Source organism: Megascapheus bottae, chromosome 22 (assembly GCF_031878675.1).
Source record: "Megascapheus bottae isolate mThoBot1 chromosome 22, mThoBot2.hap1, whole genome shotgun sequence".
Lineage (NCBI taxonomy): Eukaryota > Metazoa > Chordata > Mammalia > Rodentia > Geomyidae > Megascapheus > Megascapheus bottae.
Window position 1 is genome coordinate 23,969,100 of NC_143530.1, and position 10,982 is coordinate 23,980,081.

Genomic DNA, 10,982 nt, shown 5'->3' on the forward strand with positions numbered 1-10,982 from the left:
TCAAGCGTTCAGAACCCTACTGCTTAGTAACTCTTGCTGCTAATTACTGATTGACTCTAGATTGAGGTCTTATTCACCAGAAACTATATCTCCAAACTATATTCCCAGTTTCTGCTTTATTCCTACCACAGCCAAGCTTTACAAACTCCCCAATACTACAACCACGCCTCAGAAGAAGATTCCATTTTGGAATCTTTATATCACCAAATCCCCAATTGTCTTGGTGTTCCCCTTAATGCCTGTGAAACAATGCCTTCAGGGTGGCACTCCAACACTCTCCCTCCTCTAGCTCCCAAAGCTGACTTCCCCTGATAGTCTTTCCTCTGACCTAGACTTGGAGCCCTGCCCCTCTCACTGTCTGCCTGGCTTTTACTTCCAATGCTTGTTCAGACTTCTTTTTGGTGTCTATGACTGGATACCTTCTTCACAAAGCAACTTATTACTATATCTTTACTCTTAGAATTCTAAGTCTGCAAGAGAGCTATACCCAGGTATAGCCTAAGTGCTTAAAACAGTGCTTGGCACATAGTAGATATTGTCAGCCTTCTGTATTCATGCAATTTACATTTGGACATCCAATCAAATGTAGATGGAAACATGCAAGTAATTTGTCATTCTGCATAAGAGACTTAAGGTTTTGAAGAGTTAGATACCCCATGAAGTCTTGAAATCTATACCTTAGAAGTACCAAGAAATGACTGCACTTAAGAGATAGTAATCACCAGTTTTGTTTAGATCTTAGGCTGGTCTTTCCTGATTTGTCCCTTCATACTACTGATCAAATTTACAACTAATCTTATTGTTACCTTCACTAACAAGGTAGCCCACAGTATCTCTTGTTTCTTACCCTATCATTCTGACTTCCTGGCCACAGATGATTTGATGGGTGAGGGATGTCAGGGAGCAAAGTGAGTTCATTGAGGGGAATGTCAGGGAACAAATGTGAGTTCACTGATAGTCTGGCCACTAACCTGTGGCATAATCTAGTATGGTAAATTTGGCTGGGTTAAGATGTCTTCTCTCTTACGAACATGAAGTAAGACCCAAGAATAGAGGAGATAACAGAGAGCCTGAAGCTAAATATTCCTGAGTAGACAACGTACTGCACCATTTTCAGGATAAGGTTATGAGTGGGTAGGAATTGCAATTAAACAAAGATTAAGAATAAATAACAGAACCACAGAGAAGAGGTAAAATGAGCCAGGTGGCTGAGGAGAATATACTCCCAGAGGAGTCAGATTAGGCTAAAATCTACCATGTCTTCCTTTGAGGTTCCTTAAGCCACATGGGCCAGAGCATCCCAGGTCCCAGTTCTAGAATGGTTTTCTGAGTTCACAGGACACTTTACCACAAACACATCATGGATTGAGGCTCCTTGCTAAGACAGCCTCATTAAAATATATTCTAAATGAGAGAATACATTGGTTTCCCATTATTGTATTATTATAAATTACCATGAGCCTAATGACCTTGTCTTAGTCCATGGTCTTATACCTAATAACCCATTACCAAAGGCTGGGTAAATTATAAAGAAAAGAGGTTTTATTTAGGCTCACAGTTCTAGTCCAATGTCAGGGAAGCACATCTGGAGATGCTCTTCCTACTAGCAGAGGCCCAAGTTGGCACAGGGTACCAATTACTTGCAAGAGATAAAGAGTGCATGTTGGGTCCCTTCTGGTCTCTTTCCTTATAAAGCCACCAGTATTAAATCATGAGGGGTCTATCTTGAAGACCTTATCTTTTTTTCTTTTTTTTTTCTTTTTTCAAAACAAAGTATTACTTTGCAGTCTAGGCTGGCCTTGAATTCAGACTCCTCCTGCCTCTACCAGTCCCAAGTGTTGGGATTATAGATGTTTACTACCACATCCAGCTCCAATTTCTACCTTCTTAATCCCTCCCAATGTGAATTCAACTCTAACATGAATTTCTAATGGGAAAAGATATTCATTCTGTATCAGACCTAAAACAACACAAATTTTTGAGTTGTAGAGATCAGAATTCTGAACTGGGTTGCACTGAGCTACAAGCAAGAAGACAGCCATATTGTTTTTTATTTGTTTGTTTTGTTTTTAGGCTGGAGTGGAAAAAATACCCTGGCCTTATGTAGATCTACAGGGTGCCTTAACTCTTGGCTTATAGACCAGAATATCTCCTCATCCCTCTAATCTCTTCTCTGACTCTCTTGCCTCTCTCTCTCCTTTATAAGGACTTGCTTAGTTTGGATTCTCCAGGCTAATCTAGGATAATCTCTTCTTCTTGAGATCCTAAACCTGAATCACATCCACAAAATCTGTTCTGCTATGTAAGGTAACTAATGCACAGGTTCTAATGATTAGGATGTGGACATCTATGAGAGACCATAATTCTGACTACCACTGGGAACAAGGAACACTCTTTTCATGACAGCAAAGTAGGCTGAGCCTTCACAGACACCCACAGAATTCTATATCTACAACAGTCAGCTGCTTATGTTTTAAATGCTTTAAAATGAAAATGAATGGCATAAGTACCTAATTAAGGGGGAAGTCTTGAGTATGTTGCCACGGCTAGTTTCAGGTCTTAGATGATTACAGGACTCCTAAGAATATGGACTTATTTCAAAATGCAAAGTGAGAGTCTCACCGTGTTAAAGTGAAGTCTTATTACGAGTACATTGAATAAGCAAGCAGCCTGGAAAGAATGAGACAAATGAGAACCATGGAAGAGTCTTTTATAGATATAGCTATAGATATAGCTACATTTTACTCAGAAGACCTGTAGTCATAGGGCTCTAAGAGATGACTTGGTGGGAAGAGAGAAAATAGTACTTGGTAACTTCTTTGACAGTACAGAGACATACTATCATGGCCAGGCATGATGATGCAAGAAAGATGAAGGACAATGGTTTGGTGCCTTCTAGTTCTTTTCCTTCATGCTCTATGTTCACGCTTTTTGTTCTAGCTCAGAAGAAACATGACATGACTTCTTTAGCATTTTAGCTGGAAACGGGCTTTAGAGGCGTGGGATTTTGTAGAAGAGAGGAGTTTGTTAGCTTAACAATCAGATATTTACCAAAAAAAAAAAAACCTTTGTTGCACTTACTTTTTCAAAAAAAATATATTCCCTGTTATAGACTGGATGCTCTTCTGGTCCAAAAAGTTCTAAGTTGAAACCCTAACTTCTGTTACCAGGCTACTCGAAGGTGAGACTTTTGGGAATTGGTGGGAAATAGAGGAGACCATCAATGAGAGCCTTTATAAATGGTATAGTGCCTTTAGAAGACGTGAGAGAGCTCACTTTCACTCTTTACCATTTATAACTTAGAATACTGTTCCTCACCAGGACACAACCATATTGGTGTCCAAATCTCAGACTCCTTGTCTCCAGAACAGAGAGAATGAATTTCTGTAGTTTACAAATCACCCAGTTGATGGTATTCTGCTATTGTAACTCAAACTAAGACAGACTCCAAGTAGCTAAGCAGCGTATTATCAGAGTCACAATTGGTTGTTCAACTGCATCAAGGCTGTGAGATGCCCTTCCTTCCACTCTTGGATCATAGAAACCCCAAACAGATTGTGCTGCAAGGATTCTAGGCAGGTTTGTAAAGAAAATTAAGTCAGTATGGTTCAAATACATTTATTCTTTTGAATTTGATACTGAGAAATGATTTACACGTAAGGGCTGGAGGGGTTTCTCAAAGAGATCTACTTGTGGCTAAATGCAGATAACATGAAGATCAAGAATTTTTAGACTCAGTTATGAGGTTATTGTTTATTGAACTTTCTTTTTAAAAATCATTACTTACTTTATTGTTATTATAAAGGTAATAATGTCTGGAGGGATTACAATTACGTGAGTCAGGTAATGAGTACATTTCCTCTTGTACAATGTCTTCTCTCTTTTTACTGAGCTTTCCATTTGCACATTTTAGGTTTCTGGGACCTCAGTGCTAATAACAAACAAGTCAAATGTAATAACTTTCATCATTAATATTTCCTGGACTACTAGTTACCTAGAGAGGCCAAAAGCAAATATATGGAAATCAGGGGAGCCATAATTTCCTATGTTTTCAGCTTATTTTGGAGCTCTTTACCATCCCTGTATCATTTGACTCCTGTTTTTCCAATGTGATTGGCTCAAATTATGGAATAAGGATGAAGCATGTTGTATAATACATGAGAAAGGGAAAGGGCAGGATTAAGAGAAAATCACTTAGTACCTGTTGAAATAACCTAAAGCAATTCATAGTGATATAACTGGCAGAATATATGGCCTGTCAAAGCTAAGAGCCAGGCTAATTTTATTCTAGAAATGTGGCTTTCCGTAGATTTATGAGAAAGGCAGCTGAAGGGGAACAAGTATGTGGTCTACTCCAAGGTGGATTTATTCTGACAAGGGAGTCATACTAAAGAGGAATGAAAATATATAGTATAGCTCCTAAATAGGAGCACAGTGGAACAGAGAGCCTGTAATGAGAGAGTGCCCAGAAATATCGATGCAAAGAAGCTTAGAAAGACTAGAAAAAGAGATCCTATGCTCATTGATCTCGTTCCAAATCTGTCTTCAGCAAAAAGCCAGAGGCAAAGCCTTGTGGGCCCAAATGGGAATTGATGAAATGGCCCCTCTAGAAAACTGGACTAGTTGGAGGCCAAAAATATTCTAAATGATATGTGACAGTAACATGAAATAAAGATTATACAGGAGAAAAGGAATTATTTCCCTAACTTCTATAATAGTCAGAAACTCAGCGTGCATTTGTTGAATTTGTATGGATTTGTTAGGTTACATGGCAAAAGGGATTGAGCTTGCACATGGGATTAAGATTCCTAATCAGGTAATTGGGATGTGGAGAGAATGCTTTGAGTGATGTGGGTGGGTTCATGATAATCGCAGGGTCCCTAAAAGTTCTAGCAGCCCAGAACAGTGGCTCCTGAATGTAACCCTTGCTACTCAGGAGAGTTCCAGTTCAAAGCCAGCCTGGGGAGAAAAGTCTGAGAGACTTATAAAATAACCAGAAAAAAAAAAGTGGACTAGTGGTATAATTCAAATGTTAAGGCTAAGAGAGCCTGGTATCCTGAGTTCAGATCCTGGTACAGGCAAAAATAAAAATAAAAGTGCCAGAAGAAAGCAGAAGTGCAGGTCAAAGTGATGGGAGGTGATGATAGACTGTTGAAAGAAGAAGGGATTGGGAGTATGGAAGCCTCTGGAAGACTAAAAGGAAAAGGAGCAGACCCAGGCCCTCAGAAGGAAGCAGACACCTTAGTTATAGGGTCACTTGAAAGTCTGGCCTCCTCCATGGTAAGGTAATGCATTTTTGTTTTTGAGATATAGTCTTACCTATATCTCATGTACCTCCTGCCTCTGCCTCTTGGATGCTAGGTTACAGGCATGTACTACCACACCTGGCCATTAAGGTAATACATTTATATACTGTCTTAAACCACCAAATTGATGGTCATTGATTTTAGCAGCAATGGGACATGTACATACCTACCAAGTGAGTAGAATAGCATTATGGGATGTCTGAATAGGTCTTGACAAGAGTACTAGACGAAAATCTCATTCTCCCTAGACAGAAATGTGCAATCTTGGAACTTCTATAGACTCACTGATCTTAATGCCAGTGAACAGTAAAAGAGGGAGTCTGGGCTATGTAAAGGGCCTACTCTATACCTCCCAATCTCTAATGTGGATTAGCTATTAGCCTGCAAAGATTTCCCTGACAGTGTGACCTCTGCTCTGAGAAAGACCTAAAACTGCACCACTACTTGGTTTCAAAATTAGAATTTTAAATATAAAAGTCATATCACAGCAGATACTATTGGTAGCAAATGAAAAATCATTCATTACCCCTTCTTCCATTGCTAAGAGAGCCCCAAATATGTTTAGATGATGGATCTAAAGATGAGAGCCATGACTCTTATCCTCATGTGCATGTAAAATAACTCTAGCCAGTGAATCAGCTGGAGGGCTGTTGGAACTATGTTACTGAAATTCTAAGAGGTTTATGAAGAAGAACCTCTTTCCGTCCTAAATACTGTTGTGATGAGGTGATTTCCAGTGTTCTAAGCCACTGCTCTTTGAAGATCATGAAAATATGAGACAAGGAGAAACCATGAATTATGGCAGGGTGGACAGATAGAAAGAACCTGGCTGTCAGGTGATGCCCCGGAAGCTCCTGACTCCACCAGTTTCAGAGCCGTCCTACTTAGGCTTTCTGATTATGAGATGTTAAATATCTTGATTTTCTGTTGGTTGCCACTTAGAGCAGCCCACCTGGTGAACAGATGGTTAATTAACATCTTGAACATATAAAAGTTAATGAGAAAAACATGCCCATCTCAAGATTTTAAAAATTAGCCTCGAGTCTCCTGTCACACCATGCTCAATGTGCCTGATTTCGTCTACAATTAAGCCAAAGAACAGAAAATTTGCAAAGAAAACACAGTAACCATTTGAAAAGGGGACTCACATCTACTAATAACTAGATAGTTGTCAGTGAAAAAATAAGCAGGTACTCAGATACTGTTTTTACCTCTAAATGGATATAATCTTTTTAAAAAATGGTGATGTGTGAAGTAATGTTCCTTCTATCTGGCGAATATAACTGTAACCCCTCTATTAATTACAATTAAAAAATGGTGGTATCTGATGTTGGAGAGTTAAGGAAGTGCATAATCCTAGAATTTCTGAAGGTGTGACTTTAGTCACACATAGAGAAGAAACTGCTGTCTGGACCATAGAATCTTGCAAATGATACATTTCTTGTAGCTGTTTTAATTCACTGAGATACTGGGAGCTAGAAACTGCCTTGGACCTCCAAAACCATGAATATAATGCCTGGAATTGAGTTATGTCTGGTAAATTTAGATGGAGCCTCTAAACAGTAAGTTCTAGAAGCAATTCTGGTATCCTTGGGAAGAAATCCTCCCTGGTGAAAAAGAAACAGTACCATCAGACAACAGTGTCTCCAAGTGGAAACAGTGTCATTCCACACACACTGGCAAGTTGACCAGGTCTTGGGCCTACCCAGATCCAGCCTCCTGCAGTGATTCAGGATGCAGTGTATTGTATTTAACCAAAGACCCATCAGCACAAAGGCTATCACAAAGGAGATAGCCCAAGAATCTAACTTACAGGACACATCTAGAAATGTAAAATGATAAGGAAGGGAAATACAGCAGCAAGAAGAAATGGTTCTGGCCAAGTACATATGGACAGTGAGATGCCCCTATGTGTTAAAGGACAACCAACCATGTGAGACACCACAAGACACTTCTTAAGGCTAGAGGGGAAAGGAAACTATATAGTGGCTTAAGCACTTGCAGCTACTCAGGCTCATACTAGTCAAAGCTGTCATTCGCTGAGATTTGCTTATGTTCATGTGCTAAAAACAAACCCAAGCAACATTTGCTACCTTAGACCTAAGTATGATTGATCATGTCATTTGATCTAGAAATCATAATTCTTTTCTAGAATTTATCTTAATAAGTAAAACAATCAATATGCTTTCAGAGATCTTTGTACCAATATATTCATCATAGTATTTTCAAAGTAGAAAAATAATAGAAAGATTCAAGAATTGGGAAAACCTAAGTGATTTATTGTACAGTTTAAAAAAATCATGTTTCTATATTTAACAATGTAGGAAAATGTTAGGAATTAGTTAAGAAAAAGTTAATTGTATTTGTTTGTTTTGTGTTATGATGGAATGGCTAAGATCAGTTAACTTTGTAAACTCAAGTTTATTTAGCTCACAGATTTGAAGATTCAGGTCATAGTCGCAGCATAAACTCAACTCTAGTGAGGATCTCATGGTGAATAGAAAGAGTTCATACAAGAGAGAGCGATCACACTGGAAAATAGAAAGCCAGAGAGAAACTGGGGTCCTATAATCCCTTCTGAGGGTACACCTTCAATTCACTTAGAGATTCCCACTGGTCCTTCAGGGTTTTTTTCCAGTGTTTAGGTTTGAACCCCAGATTTTGACCATGTTAGACAGATATTCTACCACTGAGTTTACATTCCTGGGTGCATTCTACCTCTTTTCCTTTTTAAAAAAACCATGTTAAAATTTCTTTAAGTAAAACTTAAAAGGAAGAAAAGTTTATTTGGATCATGGATTCAGAGATTTCAGTTGTATCACAATATATTTAATGCACATGGTACATGTACCTCATGTTTCCCAGAAAGCTAACAAGAGAAACAAAAAGTAGGTACTCAGTTTTAATAGCACCTTTAAAGGAATGACTTGTACAATCTAATTTTGTTCCTCTAGGCCTTATATTTGAGTTTCCAAGTAGTTCACAGGTATGGAACATGAAATTTGGGGAGACATTCCAGATTCAAATTATAGCACTGCACTTCTGGTCCTAAAGCTCATATCCAACTCGGAATAAAAAGTACATTTTGTGCTTGGGTGGGTGGGGGGCATGCTTTGTATGGAGACCTGCCCAGTTCCGGAGCCAACTCCAACTAAGGTGATAGGTAAATTCAAATACTAGGATGTAACCCTATTGGCTACCTGCTTGTGGCTGGAGCTGGCTGTGGTCCCTCTGTGTATGTAACTATCCCATTGGCCACCTGTGTGTGGCCAGGTTCGACCACAGGGGTTTTGCCCTTAAAAACCCAGCGTGAGAGCTGCTCGCGGTCACAGTGTCAGCTCCCGAGTCTGCACTGTGTCCCTGGCTGGGCAGTTCACCATCTACTTCCTCAATAAATTCACCTTTTTATATGAAAAAAAAATTCTTTAAGTAGTTGCGTAAGGGAGTTGTCATTTAACAAAGCAGGTTTTTTTTTTTTTATAATCCCATTCTGTCTTTGTGCAAACAGTCTTTTTGCAACAGTCTTAAGTGCAAATAACTGGCCCAAGTTAACAAAGCAGTTTATGAATAAAATATATCTTGTTCAGTGTCGACCTTTTCAACATTGTCATCCATCCCTCCTTTATCTATCTCTTCTCTCACTCTTCATTTTGTAGGATATTGACTCCATTCTCCCCCTCTTCTCTTCTTCATATATCTACCCCCTTTTCCTTTGACTCCCTGTTTTGAATACCTGGATTCCTGGTGTTTTATTTTGTTGAACTTTGACTGCCTTTCTATGTGAGTTCTCTCTTGAATCTCCTGTATTTCAATTAACACATTTGTATACTATTAACATATTTACATATAAGTTTATAAGCTCACACCTCTTAAAAGTTTCATAACACTTCCAAATACCAAGCTCCCAACACACACACTTTCCAGAATACACCACATCTAAACTGTAACAATATTTGAACTTACTTCATGTTGTAATCACTGACCCTAAACCTAAGGGTTTAGGTTTTGGTTTTAAAAAGCGTGCAAAGAAGACTAAAGATTATGCTTCCCCATCTCTTCACAGTAGTCTTCACTTAAGGCACAGAATTTTATAGTTCATTCTTTTGAGGGAGGATTTATTTTTCATGTTTTATGTTTAACAATCGCTTTACTTTAACCGGTAATAACTTCTTTTACCAGCCATGATAATACTATGCTAATGAATGTGAATGCTATCTGAAATATGACATCTCAAAGCTCATCATCTGAAGACAAAGAAAAAGAAAAGAACAAGTACTAATGAGGGTCACATCCAGAAGAAGAGAAGATCCACCAAATTCTCTTCCGTTAATCAGTCTGAAGACAATGCATAAGATGATTGCATTCTGAAGCAGTCTATTTTAAAGCTTTATTTTCTCATAAGCACGTAGTACACTTTTCTAAGATTGAAAAGAGACTCATTTCATGTTGAATGTCTTTATTACAAAAATGTTTTCCTCTAAGTTAGGATACTAAAATTCAAATTATTTCTTTTTGAATCATTTGTCTTCATTCATGCAAATGGAGGGATGGGGCTTAACATACTTTTTGACACAATGAGTTTGAAAATAATTTTTTAAAAAAATTAGAAATAAACATAGACACATTCCTGTGGTAAGGAAAGATCATGTGGACAAAAGGAAAGGTAAGGGTACAGAAACCTCAGCAGATCAGATTAGGCTTTAATCATCATTAAGGAAAGTCACCAAGGAACACCAAGCAGCCAGAGATTCAAAAGTAGAGGAGGCAGGGTCTGGGGTGTAAGTACAGTGGAAAAGAGGGCTGTTGGGTTGTGGAATCAGGCAGCTGCAGCAAAAGGTCCCACCTGGGGCAGCATGCATTTCCACATAGGGCCAGGGTTGGGGTTTTCCCCAGAACCGCTCTGGGGGGGATTTCCAAGAACTGACCAGGGAGGAAGATTTCAGTGGGCCAATAAGGCAACCTTGGATTTTGAGGGCAAGGCAAATTACCATCACTTGAGACCCTGAAGGGGAGTAAAAGGTTGATGGGCTTCGTGGAGGGGAGAAGAGTCAACAAGGGCTGTTTTTGAGATAAGGCTGTAGGAGGAAAGGTCTTTATGTCATTTCTGTACTACTATCAGCATTCTGGTCTGAACTTCTATCAGAGTCACCCATTAATCTCTGTTTACAGAGATCTAGGACTTTCCTAACTAGATTCTTCATGCTTTTCCAAACAGTTTCTGAACCACATTGTCAAGAATATACATATCATCACCCCCTCTCCTCCTCCTGGCTCCAATTTTCTGTTAGTCAGAATTTTCATGACTGTGACAAATACCTGTGCAAAACAACCAGGGAGGAAAGATGGATTTGGACTTGTACTTTCCAAGGTTTCAGTTCATCATGGGAGTGAGAGTATGTGGAGCAGAGAAGTTTATATCACAGTGGCCAAGAAAAAAGAGAGCTTCCTGAGAGAAGATGCTTCAAGCTTATGTCAGACTGGATTCAGAAAGCTCTAATTTACTGGGTTTGGCCAAGAATGGAGGCAGTATCTGGTACTGGAGTCAGGCAGCAACCAAGCTAGGTACTGGGGGGTGAGCCTATTTGCCTCCATTGGTTGGGATGTAAGAGCTTCTTCTTTCTTCCCCTTTTATGTATTGTATGACATCAATGCATGAAAACACCTTGTAACTATTTC

General features: G+C 39.0%; 1 long non-coding RNA gene across 1 annotated transcript; it reads left to right on the plus strand.

The window, feature by feature from the left end:
- Positions 1-3,517: 3,517 nt before the first annotated feature.
- Positions 3,518-9,823, plus strand: LOC150048370 (uncharacterized). The gene is made up of 2 exons (XR_016539249.1): positions 3,518-3,579; positions 9,486-9,823. It is a non-coding gene; the product is annotated as an uncharacterized LOC150048370 (long non-coding RNA).
- Positions 9,824-10,982: the final 1,159 nt, after the last annotated feature.